Raw genomic sequence first — 26,488 nt, forward strand, 5'->3', positions numbered from 1 at the left:
TGAGATCGTCTGATTGTTGTGCTTTCCATGTAGGGTTTCCCTACTCAGTATTACTTACATAATGAGTGGTGATTGTGCTGTAGTTAGTGTTGTTGATTGATTCAGACGGTTGCGATATTGTATTGTGATTGTTATTGTTTGTCTCTGGTTCTCGAGATGCGTTCTCGGCTGAGTGGAGTCACTTGCGGGAGTGGCTTCACGCCCTAGTTTCGCCCTTCGTGGAACCCGCCACGGAAGGGGATGTGCACAATAATGGGACAGGGTTATCGCTCGGTATGATGAGCGGGGATTTGTTGGGTACGGCTGCGGTCCCCCACTGGCAGGGCTGGTCTAGTGGACAGTCGGTGACGGAGATGGAGTGGAGTGGATGATTGTGTATGATTGTTTGAGCCGTATTGGTTACTGTATTGTTGGTTATAAAAATTATGTAAATAGTACTGACCCCGTTTATTGTTTTAAAACCTGCGGTGATCCATTCGGGGATGGTGAGCAGATATTGAGCAGGTATGAGTTGAGTATCTTTGGGATAGGCCGGGATGTGCCACGGTCTTGATGATAGAAGTCTTCCGCTGTAGCTTAGTAGTTTTCATAAACATTTCAGTTAAATCAGTAGACAGTCAGTTTGAGAACATGTATTCGTACTTTTGGTTTTGGTTTTGAGATTGTAACCTTTTACTAAAGTATTTCTATTTAAACGTTGTTTCATTATTGTTTATTTGATTATCATTACCTCAGGTAACCGAGATGGTAACATCCTTATACCTGGGTGGTCCTGGTAAGGCACTTAGAGTATGGGGGTGTTACAAAATGGTATCAGAGCGACGATCCTGAAACCTGTAACCAATGAACCCAATGAATATTGGGAGTCAATTAAAATGAACCCGGGGTAAAGGTTGTAGGAGCTAATGCAAAGGCTTGGGAGACGTCCTAAAGTCGCGAAATCGCCCTACAATTTTGAACCGGTCACATGGGGGGATGTATGCCAAGTCGTATGTGTTGTTTGTCAGCTTGTGTGTGGATGTGATGAAGTATGTCGTAATTGTTGAATACTTGGAGTAGAAGGCTGAGAATATGAATGAAATATTGATGAGACATATAGAACTGTGTTGGAATAAGAAGCATGTAGGATGTTTACTATGTGGCATTTGATCATATGATATAACTATTTCGTTGATTTTATGAAAACCTTGGTAGAATTGCATGCTTAGCTATATCACATGTTGCGTTTAGAATGTTGCTTAGTATGTTGGGAGATGTGAGATAACATGCGGGTAGTTTATGCGAGTCAGCATGACTCGATCGAGTAGGGGGGTACTCGATCGAGTAGGTGAGATACTCGGTCGAGTGGGTTTAACTCGATCGCGTGGGTATTTGACAATTTTGAATCCAGAATTGTGTTTTTGGGCACTCGATCGAGTACCTCGGGCACTCGATCGAGTAGGGGGTCACTCGATCGAGTAGCCGGGCTACTCGTTCGAGTATGTTAGAGGTCAGAAGGTCTGTTTGGGTTCTGGAGTCGAGGCACTCGATCGTGTATGTTGGGCACTCGATCGAGTAGCCTCTTACTCGATCGAGAAGGTTTGAGCACTCGATCGAGTGTGTTCTGGGCAGCCTGTTTTCGTGTTTTGAGGTTTTAGTGCGTATGTTTATGTCTACCCTTTCTTATAAAGTTTCAAGATGCCGCCCAAAAGAAACGCGTATTATGCGAGAGCTGAGTCCATGAATATGAATGATATCGTTAAGATGTTGGAGCACCAAGATGCTCTCACTGAGGCCTTAAAGAAAGTGAATAAGGATAAGGAGGTTTATCACTCTAAGATCAGTCTCTATATAGCGAGGTTTAACCCAAAAGAGTACACGGGAACCGGGGAACCAAACTTTCTTGACAAGTGGCATCGTGAGATAGAGAATATTCTGGACCTGGTTCACTGTCCTGATGAGATGAGAGTAGAACAAGTTGCGTTCTACTTGAGGGAAGCAGCTGGTAAGTGGTGGGATACGGTGAAGGTGAGTGCTAGGGAGATGTATATGAACCAGGGCTTACCTGCTATACCTTGGGACGAGTTTTGGAGAGCTATGAGGAAGGAGTTTGTACCGGAACATGTGAGGAGTAAGCTGAGAGAGGAGTTTGATGGATTTAAGATGACATCTGATATGTCGATTCTTTGAGTATTACAAGCGATTTAATGAGAAGTCTAGGTATCTTTGAGGATATGGGTTTGAGTGAGGAGAACCTGGCGCTGAGGTTTGAGAGAGGGTTGACACCCAAGATTATGGATAAGTTACCCGTGGGAGTCCTTACCGATGTTAAGGAAGCTTATGAGAGGGCTGGGAGAGCTGAGAGGCTGGTTGAGATGGCTCAGGAGAGAGTGAGTGAGAAAAGAAAGGCTGAGAGTGAGGGTGGTGGCCAATCTAGTCATAAGAAAGGCAACCACACCCAAGCTAGAGGGTTTTCTTTTGGATTAGGATTCAGTGCTGGGACTTCCTTTGGGCGTGGCCGTGTGAGTGGTATTGGTAGTTGGGGGATGACCTGTTATGGCTGTGGCGGTGTAGGCCACAAGAGACATGAATGCACGAGTGCACCGGGAGCTTTCCAGGGATCGGCTCGGGGGAGATATTCTCAGGGACCTGCACAGAGTTATGCGAGTAACAAACCAGGTGGGTCATGGTTTAACCGCGGAAGTCAAAGCTATCAGGGTGGAGGTAACCGCAATGGCGGTAATTCCTATAAAAAACCAGCTACGAACAACAACACCAACCAGGGGTCGGGTGCTAAGCCGACCACATCAGCCAGTACTGTCCAGGGAGGTGGATAGAAGACCAGTGGAAAGTTGTTCACGATGGACAAGAAAGCAGCTGAGGAGGATGCACATGTTATCACTGGTACTTTTCTTGTTAACGGTATCCATACCTTTGTTTTGTTTGATTCGGGGGCGTCTCAGTCGTTTGTATCTTCGAGTCATGTTAAACGGTTAGGTTTGAGGGTATATGAGTCTGTAAGTGAGAAAGTTTTTATACCTTCGGGTGAGTCTGTATCATGTGGGAGGTTGTTTAGAGATGTATCTATGGTAGTTGGGCAAGTTGATCTACCTGTAGACTTGCTAGAGTTTCCTTTTGACGGTTTGGAGATGATAGTTGGGATGGATTTGTTAGGAAAGTATAAAGTTAAGATAGACTGTCATCAAAAGAAAGTGTCTTTGAGAGGGCCTAAGGGTGTTAGTGTGTCTTATCGTGGGTTTCTAGCCAAACCCAAAGTTAAGTTGATTGCAGCTGTCACTTTGAAGTCTTATCTGAGGAAGGGGTGCCCTTTGATCTTGTGCCATGTAAGAGATGACCGGATAGAGAGACCGACAGTTGATCAGATACCGGTGGTGGGAGAGTTCGCAGATGTTTTTCCAGAGGAGATTCCGGGGTCGCCACCGAAGAGGGAGACAGATTTCACCGTTGAGTTGAAACCGGGGACGGGGCCAATCTCTAAGGCACCGTACCGGATGGGTCCTAAAGAGATGGAGGAGCTCAGGAAACAGTTTGATGATCTGATAGAGAAGGGATACATTAGACCTAGTGTATCGCCGTGGGGAGCACCAGTTCTTTTCGTGAAGAAGAAAGATGGGAGTTTGAGGTTGTGCATAGACTACAGGGAGCTGAACCGAGTGACGGTGATGAACAAGTATCCTTTGCCAAGGATAGATGACTTGTTTGATCAGTTGAGTGTTGCATCAGTCTTTTCCAAGATTGATTTGAGGTCGGGATACCATCAGGTGAAGATTAGAGAGATGGACATACCAAAGACCGCTTTCACGTCGAGGTATGGTCATTATGAGTACGTGATGATTCCGTTTGGGTTATCTAATGCACCGGCTGTGTTTATGGATTTGATGAACAGAATCTTCAGACAGTTTTTGGACAAGTTTGTGGTGGTGTTTATCGATGACATCTTAGTCTACTCTAAGACTAAGGAGGAGCATGAGGAACATCTGAGGATTGTGTTGCAGACTTTGAGGGAGCATGAGTTGTATGCTAAGCTGTCCAAGTGTGAGTTCTGGTTAGAGAAAGTTGCTTTTCTGGGGCATGTGATCTCTAGGGAGGGAGTAGCTGTGGATCCAGCGAAGATTGTGGCAGTGACAAAGTGGGAAGCACCAAAGAATGTTGCTAAGATTAGGAGTTTCTTGGGTTTAGCTGGATATTACAGAAGGTTCGTGAAAGATTTATCCAAGATAGCTAGACCTATGACAGCTTTGATGAGGAAAGAGAACAGGTTTCGTTGGGATGAGAGTTGTGAGAAGGCGTTCCAAACATTAAAGGAGCGTTTGACCACAGCTCCTATCTTAGCATTGCCTGAAGGGATCGAGAACTTTGAGGTTTATACAGATGCCTCAAAGAATGGGTTAGGATGTGTGTTGATGCAGAACGGTAAGGTGATTGCCTATGCTTCTAGGCAATTGAAGCTGATGAGGAGAATTACCCTACACATGATCTAGAGTTGGGTGCAGTGGTGTTTGCTCTCAAGATTTGGAGACATTACCTTTATGGGGCGGCCTTTAAGGTATTTTCAGATCACAAGAGTCTCAAGTAAATCTTCACTCAAAAGGAGTTGAACATGAGACAGAGGAGGTGAATGGAGCTGATTGGCGATTATGACATGGATATCATCTACCATGAAGGGAAAGCCAATGTTGTTGCAGATGCTTTGAGTAGGAATAGTGTACATTCTTTCTGTACAGCTCTATCTTTGATGAGGTTGAGAGATGAGGTGGGAAAGTTTGGTATACATATGATGCAGAGAGGAGATCTTTGTGGGAGATTTGACAAGATGCGGCTGATCTTTATGAGGATATTCGTAGTAAACAGGCTTTGGATCCTAAGATGGTTGAGTGGAGAGCTGGAGTAGAGAAAGGGACAGTGTCTCGATTCTCCATTCATACAGATGGTAGTTTGAGGTTCGATGGTAGGTGGTGTGTCCCTAATTATGAGGAGCTGAAAAAGACAATCATGACAGAGGCACATTGTACACCATATTCAGTACATCCAGGTGTTGACAAGCTATACAAGGATTTGAAGAACACGTTTTAGTGGCCTGGGATGAAGAAAGAAACAGCAGAGTTTGTGGCCCGTTGTTTAACATGCCAGAGAGTTAAAGAGGAACAGTGACAACCACAAGGTAAGATTCGGTCTTTAGAGGTACCTGAGTGGAAGTGGGAATCCATTTCTATGGATTTTATCGTGGGTTTGCCAAAGAGTCAATAGGGTAACAACATGATATGGGTAATAGTGGATCGACTGACCAAGTCAGCTCACTTTGTGCCAATGAAAGATACATGGACTAAAGCACAATTAGCTATGGCCTACAGGAAGAATGTGCTGAAGTTACATGGAGTCCCTAAGGACATAGTGTTTGACAGAGATGCGATATTTATCTCAAGGTTTTGGAAAGAGTTGCATGAATCTTTGGGAACAACTTTGAAGATGAGTACAGCTTTTCATCCTGCGACAGACGGTCAGACTGAGAGAACAATCAAAACTCTTGAGGATATGTTACGGGCTTGTGTGATGGACTTTGGTGGTAGCTGGGAACAGAGGTTGGATTTGATAGAGTTTTCTTACAACAACAGCTATCGCACTATTATTGGCATGGCACCGTTTGAGGCTTTATATGGGAGGAGATGCGGGAGTCCGATTTGTTGGGACGACAGTGCTGAGGCAGTGGTTCTAGGACCAGAGATGGTACATGAGATGGTTGAACAGATTAAGATGATCAGGGAACGGATGAGAGTAGCTCAGGATAGGCAAAAGAGTTATGCAGATCTACATCGCCGGGATATAGAGTTTCAGGTTGGGGATAAGGTTCTTCTGAAAGTGTCTCCTATGCGTGGGGTTATGAAATTTGGGAAGAAAAGCAAGCTGAGTCAGAAGTTCATTGGACCTTATGAGATCTTAGAGCGAGTTGGGGAGGTTGCTTATCGTCTGGCTTTACCGGCTGCGTTAAAGAGAGTGCATAATGTGTTTCATGTATCGCAGCTGCGGAAGTATGTGAGTGACCCATCACATGTGTTAGAGGCAGAGAGCTTAGAGCTAGATGAGTCTTTATCATATCTTGAGGTACCTAAGTAGATTCTTGATCGGAAGGTTAGGAAGACTAGGAGTGGTGAGACAGTTTTGCTTAAGATCCTTTGGTCTAACCACGAGACTGAGGAAGCTACATGGGAGGCAGAGGATGCCATGACAGAGCGTTACCCTTTCCTTTTTGATCAGGTATGTATGGTTACGGGGACGTAACCTTGTTTCTTTTAGGGGGGTAGGAGATGATCGCAAAGAGTTTTTATGAGTTTTATACCCTTTTTATGTTGTGTCGGCATGGTTGTTGTCGTTGAGTCGGGTTGAGTTTGGGTAAGTAACATGTTTTTATGTTGAGTTTTGTTTTGGTTGTTGAGTCGGGAATGCGTAGTGTGTGTCTTTGTTTTGTTGTGGTTTGAACTTCGGGGACGAAGTTCTTTTTAAGGAGGGAAAACTGTAATACTACGTATTTATGAGTCTTGGGGTACTCTATCGAGTAGGCCTTACTCTGTCGAGTAAAGGGCGTGTTGCGAATTAAAATAGTTTCTGACCTGTTGGGTACTCGATCGAGTAACGTGGGTACTCGATCGAGTAAGGGGGCACTCGATCGAGTACCTTAGCTACTCGATCGAGTAGCCGGTTTACGAGGGCTGTTTTCTCGGGTTTTGTTAATAATGTGATTAGAGTATATAATACTTCCGTCATTGTTCCTAAATCACTTTTCAAAACCTAATCACTGTGAGAAGAGAAAGCAAACTACGTCGTTAGCTTTAATCGCATTGTTGGCAAATCCCGGAGCTTGGAAGGTCGGATTTCACTTTCCTTTATACTGTTGTGATCCTTGCGTCGAGGGTAAGACCTATATACCATTTTTATGATGTTTCTTTTAAGTTGGTTAAACCCTAGTTTGGGGGATTTGGGGGTTTTGTTATTTGTATGATTGGTAGTGATTATGTGTTTGTATATTAGGAGAAGGATTCGTAGAAGAAGCTTTTTGATATCAGCTGTGAGATCGTCTGATTGTTGCGCTTTCCATGTAGGGTTTCCCTACTCAGTATTACTTACATAATGTGTGGTGATTGTGCTGTAGTAAGTGTTGTTTATTGATTCAGATGATTGCGATATTGTATTGTGATTGTGATTGTTTGTCTCTGGTTCTCGAGATGCGTTCTCGGCTGAGTGGAGTCACTTGCGGGAGTGGCTTCACGCCCTAGTTTCGCCCTTCGTGGAACCTTCCACGGAAGAGGATGTGCACATTAATGGGGCAGGGTTATCGCTCGGTATGATGAGCGGGGATTTGGTGGGTACGGCTGCGGTCCCCCACTGGCAGGGCTGGTCCAGTGGGCAGTCGGTGACGGAGATGGAGTGGAGTGGATGATTGTGTATGATTGTTTGAGCTGTATTGGTTACTGTATTGTTGGTTATATAAATTATGTAAATAGTACTGACCCCGTTTATTGTTTTAAAACCTGCGGTGATCCATTCGGGGATGGTGAACAGATATTGAGCAGGTATGAGTTGAGTACTGGGATAGCTGGGTTGTGCCACGGTCTTGATGATAGAAGTCTTCCGTTGTAGCTTAGTAGTTTTCATAAAAATTTCAGTTAAATCAGTAGACAGTCAGTTTGATAACATGTATTCGTACTTTTGGTTTTGGTTTTGAGATTGTAACCTTTTACTAAAGTATTTCTATTTAAACGTTGTTTCATTATTGTTTATTTGATTATCATTGCCTCGGGTAACCGAGATGGTAACATCCTTATACCTGGGTGGTCCTAGTAAGGCACTTGGAGTATGGGGGTGTTACAACTTGGCTCGTCGACAAGCCCAACATAGAACGAAACTTCTCCTTATAACACAACCAAGTTGGAGGAAGAACCGGAGTACAACTCGGCCACCCTCCAATAGCACCCACCTCTTCCGCGAGAGGGTAAATTTCATTTTTCGGGAAAACGAAAACATGATGTTTTGAATCCCAAAAAACGAGAGCATGCTTCAAGGAATGAGGATTGCACCTTAACATGATGAAGCACCAACAATTGAACAACTCCCATTACAACGAGTTGACACTTCTCGGGAGGCGATAAATCGTGATACCAACATCGCAACCTATTTTCGAAAGTATCCATGAATTATTTTGTGGAAGAAGAAAAGAAAGTTTTCGTAGAGATTTTTTTCGTGTTTTGGATGATGAAGCAATGAAGCACGAACGTCTCTATTAATACAAAACAATCAGCGCCTTTTTTCCAAAAAAAGGAGGAGCTCCCTTGCATCGCCCAGGGGCTCGCGCCTCTTTAGGTTGATTCTAAGGATCCGCACCTTGACTAGTCCTTCTCAAGTTGTGCTTCTTTCTAACACATCATTTTTCTCGCCTTAAGGCTCGCGCCTCTTCAGGCTTTCCTGGGAATTTTTTGTGTTTTCTCACACTAACATTTCCTTGAATTCACGTTTTACGAAATTCGACACGGTTTTCATGACGCAAGTTTAAACATACGGGTTTTTCTCTTATTTTTTTTAGGGGGGAAGGGCTAGTCGCTCTGATCCGTGACGGATCGTTTCCATGTCAGTCCAAATTTTCCAAATTTTTTTCTTATTTCCGCAAAATTGATACATAACATAAATTTTGTTTTCTCTAGTCACTTTTGCAAATCCGAGTCTTGAGCTCGCAAAAATCAAAATCAATGCTCTTAAAAAAATCTCTTCTTAAATCCATGTGTTACGGTTTGAGTTTTAATTTTCGAGTTGCAAATCAATTTTGGCAAAATACGATGCGATTTAATTCAAACACGAATTAATTTCTCGAAATATCAAAAAAATTCCAAACGTGATGCCTCGTCACAGAAATTTCGAAAATTCTCTTTTTAACAAAGCAATTTCAACTTTAACTTCGAGTGATTGTGGTTATTTTTTATTTCAACAAATACATTGAATGTTTACGTGTATGCGTATGTGCTACCTATTGCATGTTTTCTACGCTAGCGATGTAGGAGCAAATGTCAAAGCAAATGGGGAATCAGCCGTTGACCGTGCTTCTCCGAAACACAACACAAAAAAGACAAACACAAACAAACTACAAACCAAAAACATATATATACGCACCGCCTCACGCAAAATACATCAACATACATTTGATACAAACGACTGACCGTAAAAATAGGGTTCTATGCAAATACTTATCATACAAACACTGGCCTAAAACAATGAACTAGGGGTTATCCGCCACCTACCGAACTAAGCACTCCTCGTCCTTCTAACCAGAAAAGAAAGGGAGCAACATGAAAAGAAAAGGATTAATAGCGGAAGCAGGGGTGGCTACCATGACGATAACCCCTCTTTCCTACTCCGGAACAAAAGAGGAAAAGGTGTCTGACAGACTTTGGACGACATAACGATCCAGAATTGTGACACGGTGCATCACCCCGATGTTGATCCCCCATCATCCGAATTCAGTGAAGATTGAAGGTCGCGACATGCCACGACACGCTAGTGTTGACCCCAATCATCGGTCGTCCAACTCTCTGCAGACAAGGATCTATGATCAATACGTGATCAGAGGCCACAAGGAAAAAACACAACTGGATGAAGAAAGGACGGCAGCCGTCTCTCCTCCTTCTGGATCTTCCTCCTCCTCTAAGGCCTCGGCCTCGGACCCAGGGGGCCTAGCAGCCGCTAAACACTCGCCTGAAACCAAAACAAAAACAATGTTAGCCCAAATTTCGGTATTACGACGGCACAAAACAGACAAAATTCCGAAAACAAAAACACCTGAAAATGCAAAACAGAAGCAAACAACAGCAAGGGCAAACCCGCCAAATCCTATCCAGCAGAACAAAAACTCACAAAAAATAACTCACCCTTCTTTTCTAGCAAAAGACGAGTCTAAACAACAGCAAAAAAAAAAAAGCAAGAACAACCCACCACTCTCGGACTCACACAAGGTCTGCGAAAACAAGTAACAAAAATTCCCGACGCAATTGGCCATTTTTACATAGCTAAATAAGGAACAATTTTATGCCAAATTGAGCACAAACAGGTCAAAAAATCAAATTACGGCCGTAAATGCAACGTGACTTGATCATGCCACAAAATGACCTAAACTACCGTTAAGGTCTATTTCAAAGCAAAATGGCTCAGTTTGAGCCCAAACAGGCGCTTATTTCGTCAGCATAAGACCGTCTGATAAAAAAAAAAGCAAAATTTTGCCCCTAGCACCCAACAGAGGTTTAACTTAACAAATACGGTCTTCCCAAACTACAACGCAACCTAGTGGGGTACACAACTCAAGCAAACAAGCACGACATCGCAAAATGAGACGGGTTCTTGTCTCATTCGCATTTTTCGCACCTAGGGAGCGGGAACAGGGACCAAAATGCAAATTAAAAGCACCTCTATGCTCCTAAACAGGTTTCTAACCTAATGCAAGCATCAATTCCCCTCGAAAATGAGCAAATAAAAAAAGCCCAAATCGATTTCGAAAGGGTTAGGATTTCGCCCTAATTCAATCAACAAAAAGGCAAACAAAATCAAATGGAATCATGAGGATTTACATACCTTGAGATGACATAGTAATTGTAGCACAAATGCAAAAAAAAAAAACGGAATCAACAATGGCAATTTTGGCGATTTCGTGTGTTTTTGTGAAGAAGACGAAGTGAAATGAGGAGCTGCTGCTTCTTGCGTCTTTTAGAGAAATAAGGAGAGGCTCCTTACATCGCACAAAGGCTCGCGCCTCTTTGAGGTGATCCTAGCAATCTCAGTGAAATATTGGACTTTGGCCAGTTTCCACGTAAACTCGCTATTTTTCTCAATGACGGAATTAAAAACCGTTATTTTCAAACAAATAGTGAAACACAAATTCGTTATTTTCACAAATTTCAAACGACGAATTAAAAAATCGTTATTTTCAAACAAATGGTGAATTCAAACTCGCTATTTCTCACAAATTTCAAATGACGGAATTAAAAACTGTCATTTCCTACACAAATAACAAATAGCAAAATTCAAACTCGCTATTTCCCACAAATTGCAAAGGGCGGAATTAAAAACCGTCATTTCCGGACAAAAACCAAATAGCGAATTCAAACTCACTATTTCTCAAAAATTTCAAATCGCAGGATAACGGAATTAAAAACTGTTATCTTCAAAACAAAATAACAAATGGCGAAATTCACATTCGCTATTTCCACAAACTCCAAGCGACGGCAATAAAAACCGTTACTTCTCTTCGAAATTCGAAACTACGAATGACAATAATAGGGGCCGCCATCCACAGGAGCAAGCCTCAAACTACAAAAGCCTATCTCTTTCCAGCACCGTAAACATCCCTTATAAACGTCAAAATCCCTCAGCGGAACCCATGAAAACCTCCCCGCGGAGTCCACTAACAACACCAACCTCTTGAAATAGTCCCGGTGACTCAGGTTATTTCCCGCAGTCGATTACTCGACCTTCAAACGACTTGTGAGTCTCTAACAACAACAACCTCTTGAAATAGTCCCGATGACCGACTATTTCCCACAGTCGATTATTCGACCCTCAACGACTAGAAAGTCTCTACACACCAACCTCTTGAAATAAGCCAGATAAATCCGGCTATTTTCCGCAGTCTATTATTCGACCCTCAATGACTAGTAAGTCTCTACACAGAAACCTCTTGAAATAGTCCCGATGACCGACTATTTCCCGCAGTCGATTATTCAATCCTCAACGACGATCTCGTCTCTACGCACCCTTCAACGACGAGTGAGTCTCTACACACCAACCTGTTGAAATAAGCCCGATAAATCAAGCTATTTCCCGCAGTTGATTAATCGACTCTTGACAGCTGGCGAGCCCTTACGCGCGAACAAGAAATAATTCAAGGACTTGTCCCGAAGATGCCTCAGGCATGACTCCTCCATATGGCTGGCGTGCCTTTATACATAGTCTAACGAACTCTAAATGACCCGTGCTGACAGTTGACAGACTCTAATCTGTTCCCGACGGTAGGTCCTCGACTCGAATCCCAGAGTCGCCTTGACGTCGACGTACCCGATGGCAGGTCCTTGGCCCAATTCCCTTTGAGCTGCCTCGACGTTGCTTCGGTGTTCAGGTTGTAATCTTCGATTGATCTGGGGGCTGTACTTTGACTTTCGCCATGTCCAAACCTCAGTCAAAGTGGGGGCTCTGTAGATACCCAGTATATGTTGAATCCCCAACACACACCCGATGATTATCGGACTATAACATGCTTAGGAATCGCTATATTTGATCCACAGTTTGCATAACTATGCGTCGGAAAACTTAAAACAATTTCGAAAACAAAACATTTTCAAAACATTTCAAAAGTACCTGGAGTGTTTTATGCACGACGACGGGGTCGCAATGACACTAACTAGAGTCAAAACCGACACCGGACCAAAAACCGACTCGAAGTTCAAATCACGACTCCAACAACGGGTCAAACTGAGCCAAACACAAAAAACAAACATCACAAAACTCTCCATGAAATGTATACACGTATACTTGATAGTCAAGTACAACAATCATGATATCCAAAACCTAGGATAGAACAAACCACAAATCCAAATGCGTGATAGTGACAAGAAATCTTCAAGACCCGCGGACATGCACGCGCCTTTTCAAGTAGCTCGGGTGGCCACGTCGCTCAAAACGCACACAACCACACAATACTCTATAAATACCCCTCAAATGCCACTATTTGAAGGCATGCGAGCGTTCGCACCCTCTTTTCTGTTGGAGTAAGTGTCCACCACAATAGTGCGTTTACATCATAAATCTCATTAAAGGAATATCATCAGGATATTTATTTTATGATCCTCGTCAGTTGATTAACATAAATCGATAACGGTTGGCTGACTGGAGTTTGACGTTATTGTCGTATGACGACGGTGACCAACTGACCCCTTTCGATCACACCTAAAGAAACAAACCCCAATTGACAACTAATTAATTGTATGAGATACAATTTATTTAGTCCCTTGATTTATTGACTAAAAAGTTAGTCGATCCTTTTCGAGAGATTTCGAGTTATGAACTCGAGGCGCGACAGTTATTATTTAATTATGCGATAATTGAATAATAAATTTTATGAGACGGGTTTTAGTTAATTAATTGTTAATTCACTAAAATTGTACTAATTGATTAATGTGATTAATATTAGTACGTAAATAATATGTGTAGCTGTACACGTATATTTACGGAGTGTTATGGACAAATTTAATCGGGAAGCATTTAAACATAAAACAATGTTTAAAGTAAAATTACACGTATTTGTGCGACAAATATAAGAACCAAAATGGACCCATAAATGGGGCATTGGACCGTGTAAATAGAGTGTAAGTGGATGGTTATAAACATAATCATTACACTCATGATTTTTGTTCTTCCCCATCAAATTTGTTCTTTTCTATGATCAATTATATTGGGAATAAAATTAAAACAAAAACACTCCACTCCCCACTACACTCAACCGGCCACCCTCCTTATTATCACACCCATATTGTTCATTTTGACTTACTTGAATAATATGCATGTGAAAAAGAAAATAACTTTATCTCTCTAAAAATAATAAAATTCATTTACTAAGATTTGTTAGTAAGCTTAATATTTACTAAGTGTGTTAGTAATATTTTACATATTATCAAGGGTAGATTTTAACAAATATCTAGTTGGTATTTGTTAGAAATTTGGGTGTTTGTTCTTGGGTGCTACTAGAAATAGATCTTCTCTTTGAAGATTTGGTAAAGGAGGATCTTCCATATTTCATAAGCACAAGAACAATCTAAGTAGGTGATCTAGATTGTGCCCCTTTTATCACCATCAACTCAATGTAAAGAAATCCTATTTCCTCCATCTTTTTATTAAATTGCTTTAATATTGCATGCATGTTACATAGATCACCTAAACACAGATTATGATATAATCTGGCTTTTAATTAGAGTGTCTAATTAGGACCTATGATCTTTCAAGTGGTATCAAGAGCTAAGGCTTGTAATTTGCATGTTAATTTTTAGCATATTTAACAAATTATGTGATTATTTGGAAAAATAAAAAATGGTGTTAAAGGAGGTTTTAGCACGAAATTTTTTTGGCATGCATACATACTGATCTCAAATAGTTTGTGGTAAAATTTGGTGACTTGTGAAGTTATTTTGCTATTTTTAATTATTTTTTGTAGAAAGCCAAGTCAAAAATGCCGTATTTTGGTTAAGAGTTAACTAAAAATAGTTAAATGTTGATTCGGGTAATGAAATTTTTATATTGCTTCATATATATTTTCTACAGATTGTATGTAAAATTTCAAAGGTTGGTTTGAAGTTTTGCATGTTTATTGATTTTATGAGATAAAAGTCGATAAAAGTGAATTATTTTAATCATTAATTTGAAACGAATGTTTTTCCCTTGATAAATTTATGTACATTCAAAAAATATGTTTTAAAATTTAAAAGTGAAATTTAAAATGTAATTTCACCTTGTTTTGATGTTTATTGGTTTTAATGGTTAAAAACCGATAAATATCGATCTTTTTGTCATAAAATTTATCCCAAATGTTTGGGAAATTTTTTTGACCTTTTGGTGTTCTTGGAAGTATTCCAGAATACTCAAAATTTTTAGTTTCAATTTTTGGTAATATTTTCAATTAGTTTGGATTTATTACATAAAAGATATGATTTTACCGATTAAATTAGCAAATAACATCAAATCAAACTAATTATTCATCATCAAATTATTGAGGACTAATTTTTGAGGTCCAAAACAATTTGGACAATTAGTTTGGACTTAAATGAGATTTTAAGTGTTAATTATTTATTTTTAACAAGTTAAAAATCGATTAAATCCACAAAACCGAGCAAGATACCAACGATTGTGCGATAGGGCGATTTTGGCATCATTTTACAGCATTTTTAAGCATATTTATTTATGTTTAATGAATGAATATCATTTATTTAAAGTATTTATTTTGTTGTACCTAGTATGGCCTAATTATTTTTAATCGTTATTTCCCGAAATGTATGGGAATAGCGATTTGTTTGTAATTTAAATACGATCTCGTATCATCGGTTTTTAATTAATTAGTAGTTTTTATTTATTTTTATTAATTAATGTATAATAGGAATAGCTATTTAATTTGATTGTAATAGTTATTTTTACCGGCGTTTCCAAAAGACGGAGTTTACATCGAGACGGAATCTATTTTTGGAAAGGCGTTCCAAATCCCATAAGAAGGAGCCACTTTTGGAAGATGTTCCTATGAAGAGGCAAGAGACCAAGGAGTTGGTTTCCGATATGTAATAGTCTAGTTATTTTTAACTAGGAGGCCATACTAGGATTATTCATATGCTTGTTTGCTTTTATTTTTCCGCGCATGCCAAAATCGCCAATCACATGCATTTTATTTTCGCGGTTGTCAATTCACGTCATTTACATTCGCCAACTTAGTTCACTTTTAGGGAATTTGTAACTAAATTGACAAGATCTCTCACATAACTAAAATTGAGATTAGCCTTACCAATTAGTAACACCTATGAATCCCACGTTCATTAGAGCCACGCTCGCCCAAGCGGGGTGTTCTCTTTTTACCTCGGGTAAGTAGCGTGATAATAGGTTATCACGTGCCAAACTTAGTTGGACTCAACGGGATATTAAGACGGTCTTGTATTCTGGGGCTAGTAGATGGATTTAAGAAAATCCGTTGACCGAGAGTTCTAAAGGTAGAATTAGTCAAACGTTGACTTACCGAATTTACACGATTATGGGATGTTTCGCCCAAGCGACGCTCATTTTTGTTTAATAATGGATCTTGGAATCATTTATATATTTTAGTGGGAGATCATTATATAAATGTTAAAACTTGTTAAAAATGTTTCACAAGTAAATTTAAAACAATGGATGTTAATATTTCCTTATTTTGTTGTAGCATTTTAATTCGCAATGGCATCTTCATCAACTCCATCAACTACTCCACTAGGCAAAGATTCATGGCTACTGTCTGTAGTGGACAAATGTACCTTAAAAGATGACGGTAGTAACTTTCTTGAATGGGACTCCAACATCAAAAGCGCCACGTTGTCCGACAACGTACTCGCTTACTTGACCGATGCCCCTCCCATCGAGCCCGGTCCAAGGGCTTCTTCGGCAGTGCGGACCGCCTATGATGACTATTTAAGGATGTCCAATGATATCAAAAATGTTTTTATATGGTCGATGTCCCCAAGTCTCAAGCTTTCATGCATTTATTTGAATGCGTACGAGATATTCACTCATATGACTACTATGTTTTCACAAACACCCAAAGTCTACCAATATGAAGCGGTGGCACGCTTCTTTGAAGCAAAACTTGAGAGGGGCCAAAAGGTTGGTCCTGATGTACTAAAAATGGTCGAATATGTTGACGTCCTTGAGCGTCTAGGGTGTAACATTCCTAAAACTCTTGTGGTGGATCGCATCCTTCACTCACTTCCTCCCAAGTTTGCCCACATTAGGGTAAACTATAACATGAATGACATGGATCAGAGTTATCATGAAATTCATGCTCTCCTCACCCAACCGGAGAGGGATATGGAAGCTAGAGGGAGTGAGAAAGGGGATGTTCTCACTATGAAGTTAAAGAACATGTCCCTTGGAGTTAGGAAGGGAAAGGGGAAAGAAATGTCCCAAGTCAAGAAACCCTCAAAAAAACAAGACAAGGGAAAGGGGAAAGCCATTGAGAATGGCAACCCAAGACTACGAATGTCAAGCTCTCTGAGGCCGAATGTTTCCATTGTAATGGGGAAGGGGCATTATAGTAGGAGTTGCCCCAAATACTTGGAGGATCTCAAGGAAGGGCGTGTGACGGCTATTGGTATGATTTCCTCTCTCTATGTGATAGACGTTAATTATGCTTACACTTTCACTTGGGTATTAGATACCATATGTGGCCCTCACCTTTGTAATCATTTGCAGGGTTTAAGGGACGTGCAAGCTCTAGCAAAAGGTGATGTGGATCTCCGCATGGGGAATGGAGCTAGAGTAGCGGCCATTTCCGTGGGGACCTATGTGCTCACTTTAGCTAGTGGTTTAGAGTTATTTTTAAATAAGTGTTATTTTGTGCCAACTTTAACCAAGAACATCATCTCCATTTCCACGTTAGACGCAGAGGCTTTTGTTTTATGATTAAGAACAATAGTTGTACTTTGTCGTTAAATGATTTGGTTTATGGCAAGGCCATTTCAATTGGAGGAATTTATGTTTTAAATGATGTTAATGACGTTTATCATGTGGAAACCAAAATGCTCAAAATGGGTGATACAAATGAATCCTACCTTTGGCATTGTCGTTTAGGTCACATAAACGAAAGACGCATTAACAGACTTGCTTCATCAAAAGTGCTCAAACCATTTGATTTCGAATCTTATGGTATATGTGAGTCTTGCCTTTTAGGCAAGATGACTCGTGCACCTTTTGCGGGAAAAGAGACACGAGCAAGTGAGGTTTTGGCTCTCATACATACGGATGTGTGTGGACCATTAACCATCACCGCTAGAGAAGGTTTTCACTACTTCATTACTTTTACTGATGATTTGAGTAGATATGGGTATATCTACTAGATGAAGAACAAAAGTGAAGCTTTTGACAAGTTCAAAGAGTTTCAGAATGAAGTAGAGAACCAATTGAATAAAAGGATTAAGACCCTACTATTAGGTTCATATACCTATTATTAGACTTTATTAATGGTGAACAAATTAACATTTTAATACTAGTTCAACAAGATCTAGTGCATGCATAACAAAAGAGATAAGGAGAAAACAATATTCCTTACTTTGAATATGGTCCGAAATTTAGGGCACAAACATGGACACCTTCCTTGTTTGTTCTTGAGCTTAAGTATTATAGATGATCCTCCAAAATCCCAAGTATTGAGATCCTCCTCTTGTTGTACCCAAAACAAAACCCTTAAACTAATATATTAACTAACTATATTAATATGCTAGTATCCTTAAATGATTCTAATAATATGTATTACTACACTAGTAATAATATTTATAATTTTAGAATAAAGATGAAAAATTTTTAGAGTTTCTAAAACTATTTTAGAGAGAAAAAGTGAGAACGTGAATGAATATAGCATGAATGAAAATAATAGAGAACAAATTCTCTATAAGAGAAAAGAGGGGAGCCGGTTGTGGGAGGTGGAAGACCATTGCATGGCCTTCTCACTTTTGCTTTTGTTCTTCACAAGAATTATAGATGTAAGGCTACTTCATAATAGGTTATGATTGTGTTTTACTAATCAATTAAATAAAACACCCACTAACCTATAATCCCTCCAATATTTCGGTCACTATTGATAAAATGGACTTCCATTTTATTTTGTCAATTTGTCATTTGTCACACAATATGTCACATGTAGTATGTAACATGTTATTAATTAATTTAATGCATATTTATCAAATAAATATCATTATATATATTAATTAAATTACATATAACAAATTGTCTAGTAATTCACAATTACATGGTATAAAATGGGACATGTTAATATAATTCACAATATTTTGTAATTATAATTAACCATTCATTCATATCTCAATTGTTTCATAAACAATAATGAATTTTAGTAATGAAATCTTTTAATTACTAAAATAAATCTTATTTAATCGAAATACAATAAGATATAAATATTCTCATTCATAAATGAATTGTTCAAATTTAAGGAATTGATCAACTTGTATCGATATACAATTAATCAACTAGTCTATTAAGGGAATTGTCTTATAGGTGTGACCTTAAGGGATCAACTGATCACCATCGTCAAATGACACTAATGTCAAACTCTAGTTAGCCAATCATTACTGATTAATGTTGATCAGTTGACTATATAAATGAATCATCCCTTACGTATTCTTAATTTAATATTTAAACATGTGATCGCACTATTGTTGAGGACACATACTCCAACAATCTCCCACTTGTCCGAGACAAGTGTGCGTCATCAATTCTCTTGTCCTATTTAAATCTCCTACTCAATGCAAGGTGTCTTGCAGGTCGTACTTGCATTTGATCATATCTTCAGTAGTTTTCTCGATCTGGAGAGTAACTGTCTGACCGGAATTATCTACCGTAGATACCTTCCGAGCGTGGCCACGCATTTTCAGTTCACTACTCCTCGAGTGGCCCTGAGATTTCTAACAACCCTGACAAGGGGGTGGACAATTGCTATCGCACTATTCCCTTCGTATAGCCACAGTTCATCATAACCCAAAATATACTCATCTGACTTCAGTAACGATAGTCGTAGAGTATAAATCAAAGCCAATCAGAAACTTGTGCCAACTTGGGCGAATAGTCTCTAGTAAAAACAATTGACTCAAAAGAATACTATAGTAGCTCTTGCCACGACAAGGCTTTATGAATTTCCAGAACTCTATAAGTGGTCACTGTCCGATAGAGTGTCTCATACAGTCTGTCTATGTGATCAACTAGTCATCCCATATGACCCTATGGCACTTGAACTTGCCATCAATAGCATCACACTCTAGTCACTTCGAGACGTCACCTCCTATAAGTAACCAGGGGTGCATACTATGTCAATCCAGTTCACTTTAATGGGGTTTAATATTATCTCAACAATCCCATTTGGATATAACAAAGTAATGGATTAGTTTAAAGAAACTCAAACGATAATTGTGATTATCATATATGAATAGTCAATACCTTATTAATACTTCATATCTTATAATCTGTAGTGTACATTTTACACTAGTTAAATTGCAATGAAAGCTTGGTAAGTGGATATACCATGTATCCATACATTCCAACTTTATGAATTGCAATTTCCTTCTATTCAATGTTATGTCTAATGACATGAATTTATCTAAGTATATGTCTAGTCTTCTTACTAGACTTGGGCTCTTATACTTGGAAGATGCTCCCACTGTTATCATATAACTTGTGATAAAGTCTATGGTAGAGGGATCTACTCTTAGTCCCTATGTTTACCATCTTATCACAATTTACTCAGATTCTGTTTGTAGAACTTGCAATGGTTGAAACTAAAACATTTTTCTAGTTACTTACTCCTAAGTCAATAAAATCAGCCTAGGATTTTGATAAATCCATATAAGTTTGGAAACCATAGTTTGTGTAACCCTTCAACACACAACTTATCATATCATCCAAACATAAGAACAAATCCTCAATTCTCCTCAAAAAAATTAATGGATGTTCTTTAAGGCTTTCAAATGACCTTCATTCGAATTAACTTGTTATTGACTTATCATGCTCCAAGCATGTGATTCATCAGGGCATGTGCATATAATGGCAAACATAATCGTTCTAATGGTGGAAACATTAGCAATAGATTTTATGTGATCAACAACTTATTAGGTTTAGTGAATGACTATGACTCTATCATAGTAATTCCACTTTCATCAATATGAATAACCTACTCAACCTTGTTGATGTTAAACTGATAAAGAATCTTATCAATATAGGATACTTATCTAAGTGCCAATCTAAAATTCCCTATGTCATAATAGATTTGGAATTTTGGAATGAATTATGTCATCTTTTATTGAGAAATGAAAACTAAAACACTCCTTCGTAGTGTTAGCATGTCACCCTCAATGAGTAATATGACATTAACATGGAAGATAATTTCTCCCATTGAACTTCATGTCTAAACGTGGCAATTTGACTCCCACTCAAATCCATGTATACACATGGCTTCTCGACAACTCGAGTGAAACCATTTTCTTTATAACATGATCAAAATGATGATTCCAACTTCTTGATGCTTGCATAAGACCATAAATGGATATCTTAAGATTCCATACCATGTTAGGATTTTTAGGATGTACAAAACCCTCAGGTTGTGTCATATAAACTTCCTCCTCTAAATACCCATTTAGGAAGGTGGTTTTGGTATCCATTTGCCATATTTCATAATCATGAAATGCGGCAATCGCTTAACATAATCCGAATAGATCTAAGCATGGCTACGGGGGCAAAGGTTTTGTCATAGTGTAAACCATGAACTTGGGTGAAACCTTTCGCAACTAGCCTCGCTTTGTAGACATCGTCATGCCCTTCTATACCATTCTTTACCTTAAAGATCCATTTGCATTGAAGGGGTCTCACACCTTTAAGAAAATCAACCAAGTCCTAAACTTAGTTCTCATGCATAGATTTTATTTCGGATTGCATGGCCTCTTGCCATAAAGTTGAATTTGGACCAGAAATTTCAGTTTTGTAGGTTGCGGGTTCGTTACTTTCCAAAATTAAGACGTCCAATTCGTCGTCCATCTCAATGATACCTACATATCGATCGGGTTGGCCACTAATTCTACCTGACCTCCTGGGTTCGGAAGGAACAATAACTTGATTAGACGATAAAGGAACATCTTCTTGCACCTCTTCTCCAGTTTGTGGTTCTTAAACTTCGTCAAGTTCAAATTTTCTCCCACTCTGTCTTCTAGAAATGTAATCCAACTCTAAAAAGACAGCCTCATAAGCCACAAACACTTTGTTCTCGTGACAGTTGTAGAATTAATATCCACGAGTTTTCTTTGGATAACCTACAAAGTAACACTTGTCATATTTAGGTGCTAACTTATCGGTAAACTTGTTCTTTACATAAGCATCATAACCCCAAATTTTTATATATGACAAGTTTAGGACTTTTCCATTCCATATCTCATATGGAGTCTTATCAGCAGCTTTGGTTAGACATTGGTTTAATGATTTTATGGCCGTTAGAATTGTAAAACCCCAAAACGAATCTGGTAGATCCATTTGACTCATCACAGATCAAACCATATCTGGTAGGGTTTGATTTCTCTTTTCGTCAACACCATTGAGTTGAGGTGTGCCAGGTGGAGTAAGTTGCGATACAATACCACAATCTTTTATGTGAGAATCGAATTTATTGCTAAGATATTCTCCACCACGATCGGATCGTAGTGCTTTAATCTTCTTGTTCAATAGGTTCTCTACTTCTTTTTGAAATTCTTTAAATTTCTCCAATGCTTCACTTTTATATTTGATAAAGTAAATATGCCCATATCTACTTAAATCATCGGTAAAAGTGACGAAGTAGTCATAACTTCCCCTTGCGGTGATACTCGTTGGACCACATACATCGGTATGTATTAGTCCCAACAAATCACTTGCTCGTGTCCTTTTACCACTAAAGGAAATGCAAATGTATACATTACAAAGTAAAATGAGTATGTAGTAAGGATGAGTAAGGTACAAGAAGTTGATAAAACCTACTAACCAAAGCCTTCACATAGGCTTAACATGATGAGTCATGTCATTTCAATTGGATTGAGATTAATAACTACATAAAAGATCAAATTAGATTATAGAATATGAAATAGTAATCAGGCATTGACTATTCATATGTGATAATTGCATTTGTCGTTCGAGTTTTATTTTAAAACTCTTTTATTATACTTTGTTACATCCAAACGGGTTGTAGAGACAATATTGAACCCCGTTAAAGTGAACCCGGATTAACATGGTATTCGCCCATAGTCACTTGTATGAGGTGACGTCTCGAAGTGACTAGAGTGTGATACGATTGATGGCAAGTTCAAGTGCCATAGAGTCATGTGAGATGACTAGTCGATCACATATGCAGACTGTTAGGAACACTTTGTCGGGCAGTGACCGCTTATAGAGTTCTGGCAAATTTATATAGCCTGGTCGTGGCGAGAGCTACTATAGTACTCTAATGAGTTAATTCTTTTGACTAAAGACTGTTCGCCTAAGATGGCACAGTTTCAGATTAGCTTTGATTTATGTTACTACGACCTTCGTAAATGGGGTCAAATGGGCATATTTTGGGTTATGATGGATGTGGCTAGTCGAAGGGAATAAGTGCGATAAGAATTGTCCACCCCTTTGTCAGGGTTAAAACAATATCTCAGGGCCACTCGAGGAGCAATTAACTGGAAATGCGTGGCCACGCTCGGAAAGTATCTATGGTAGATAAATTCCGGTCAATCAGTTATTCTCCAGATCGAGGAAACCACTCTCGATATGATCACTTGCAAGTACGACCCGAAAGACACCTTGCATTGAGTGGGAGATAGTAATAGGACAAGAGAATTGGTGACGCACACTTGTCGAGGACAAGTGGGAGATTGTTGGGAAATGTGTCCTCAACAATAGTGCCATCACATGATTTAAACATCATTATTAAATCTCATATAAAGAATACGTAAGGGATGATTCAATTATATAGTCAACTGATCAACATTAATCGGTAACGATTGGCTTGCTAGAGTTTGACGTTACTGTCGTGGGACGGTGGTGGTCAGTTGATCCCTTAAGGTCACACCTAAAGGATGATGCCCTTATCTGTAAAGTTGATTAATTGTATGACGATGCAAGTTTATCAATTTCTTAAAATTGAACAATTCGATTTGTGAGAGAGAATAATTATCTTATTGTAATGGGATTAAATAAGATTTATTTTAGTAATAAAATGCTTTGTTACTAAAATTATTTATTGTTTGAGAAACAATAGAGATAGGAATGAATGGTTAATTATAATTACAAGATGTTGTTAATTATAATTACATGACCCATTTTATTTATGTGATCAACTATCACTAGTCAATTTATTGGATGTAATTTAATTAATTCATGAAATGATGTTTATGTGATAAATATGCATTAAATTAATTAATAACATGTATCATAATACATGTGACATATTGTGTGACAAGTGACAAATTGACTAAATAAAATGGAGGTCCATTTTATCACTATGACCGAAATATGGAGGTAGTATGGGTGAGTGGGTGTTTTATTTAATGGATAAATAAAACACTATGATCACCTATGATGTAGGGTAGTCTTACACATACTTTACTTAAAAAAGATCAAAAGTAAAAAGAAAAGACCATGCATTGGTCTTATATGACTCCTCCAACCGGTTTTGTGAGCAAGTGTAGAGAATTTTATTCTCTTAATTTTACTTGTATTCATTCACATGCAAAGCTCTCTCTCTCTCTCATATATTCATCCTCTTCTTCATCAAAAAGATGAGTTTTTGATTCAAATTGTTCTAAAAGATTACTAAAATTATTAATGTAATATATGAGTGTTAGTAATCAATTTTAAGGTAAACTACTAAACTAATATCTAGCTAATAATATTTAGCAGGAATAAGGGATAGTCTTGGGTGCAATCAAGAGGAGAATCTCTACTTTGGGATTTTTGGAGGATCATCCTTATATATGGAAAGCTCAAGAACTAACAAGAAGGAGATCTTGTAGGTGCCCATAAAACCGAAATCATGTAGTAAGGACAATGATTTCTTCTCTTTTAATTTAAGTTTGCATGCATAAGATTTGTAAATTAATTTTATGACCAAATTAATTGAAACATATATGAATATGTAAAGTAAAGAGATAATGATTTCTAACAAGCGGTATCAAGAGCCTTAGGTTGTTTGCATGCAAATCGGTTATTGTTTTTCCGAGTTATATGATTAACAAACAAAATTTATAAATTTGTGTTTATTATGATATATCACGAAATTTATTATGCATGTTAAAGTTTCTGGTCCTAAAATGTTTTAGGATATTTTGGTTAAATTTAAGGATTTTATTGTTCATTTTATATAATATTGGCATTAAAATGTGATTTTTATGATAAAAATGTCATTTTTGGACGAAAATTAGTTAAACTTCGAATTTTCCAGTGGTTTTTGGATATGTTTTCACATATATTATTTTTAGATAATCTGGAAATTTTCAGAATTTTTTGAGTTTTTATGCTCGAAATATGGATTTTTCATGATAAAAATCGAATTTAAATGAAAAATAGGTTAATATGAGATAAATTTCGAATCTGGTCATAGAAATTTAGTATGTTGTCACATGAGTTTTAGAAGATGTGTGTAAAATAATTGGCTATAATAAAGTATTGATGCATGATTTATGAATTTTTGATGAAAAATAGCATAAATAGTGACTTAATTAGTGAATAATTGCTAAAACATACTTCATGACTAAGGAAAAACGTCACATGTTGCATTTTATTATCTTTTTCAGATCTAAAATTGAAAAGTTGATAAATATAATTTTTCTCATGTTTTTATGATTTTAATTGATAAATCCGATAAACCGCAACATAGTTTTTCCGATAATTTTTTCGAAATTTTAACCTAAGTTTTTGAACATTATGAGTGTCATGGTATTTTTCCAGAATGTTCATGAGTTTAAATTTAAAATTTCAAATTTATTTGAAATTTTTTTGATTTATTTGAAGTTTATAGCATTTTATTGTAATTTTGAGTCCATTAATGAACAATTTTAAGAAATATAAGTTAATTATAGTCAATATGTTAGCGGAGACTAATTTTGAGTCCTAAGTTGGTTAGGGTAATTAACTTGTGCATAAATATGGTTTTATGTAATTTATTGTGATTTTAAAAGGTTGAATCACGCGAATCCGTAAAAACTGATTAATATACGATATTGGCTCCTTAAAGGCGATTTAGCATAAAATTGGACATGTTCATACATATTATAATGCTGCATTTTATTTATGATTGTCATAATTTTATTTTATGTAATTTTTGAATTATGTAATTTTACTTAGTATGGCCTTAGTTTTTAATTGATATTACCCGAAATGTATAGGAATATCGATTCGAATGTAATTTATTGTGATCTCGTATCACCGTTTTGTAATTTAATATATTTATTTTATTTTAATTACAAATGTATAATAGGAAATTATGTAATTTGTTATGTAATTTATTTATTTCGAAGTTCCTTGAAGACGGTGTCACTCAAGGAAGACGATACATAAAGACGGTGTTACCTCGAGATGCGTGCCTCAACCGAAGTTCAAGGGACCAAAGGAGTTGGTTTCCGAATTTGTAATAGTTTATTAGATTTACTATTATAGGAAGGCCATACTAGGATTTAATTTATGCTTTGCATTTTATTTATATGTTGCATGCATTGCTAAATCGCCATAACTAAAACATGCATTATCATTAAATCGATTTATTCAACCTTGTCAATTACAATTATCGTAGTTCACCGCTTTAGTTCACTTAAAACGTGATAGATAATAAATTGACATGACCTCTCGCTAAAAATAAACAATTGAGACTTAGCCTTACCAAAAAGTAGAAACCATGAAAACCTATTTCGTGAGGGAGTGCACTCGGCCACACCGGGGTACAAACCTTGTTACGTAGGGGAAGTGGGTGATAAATGTCTATCCACCGAATTAATGTTAATGAAGGGTATTTCGGCACACTGTGCCCTAAGTTGATATGAGTTTGGATCATGGACACATTTATTCGATATTTGGGTTGAACTCAACGAAAGTATTCACGACGTATTTCCGGATGTGTTTCGGGCTAGAGATAAATATTAATGTAATTTTACCGACCAAGAGTTCTAAAAGTAGAATCGATTAA

The sequence above is a fragment of the Silene latifolia genome, chromosome 2 (genome assembly GCF_048544455.1).
Source record: "Silene latifolia isolate original U9 population chromosome 2, ASM4854445v1, whole genome shotgun sequence".
NCBI classification, from domain to species: domain Eukaryota; kingdom Viridiplantae; phylum Streptophyta; class Magnoliopsida; order Caryophyllales; family Caryophyllaceae; genus Silene; species Silene latifolia.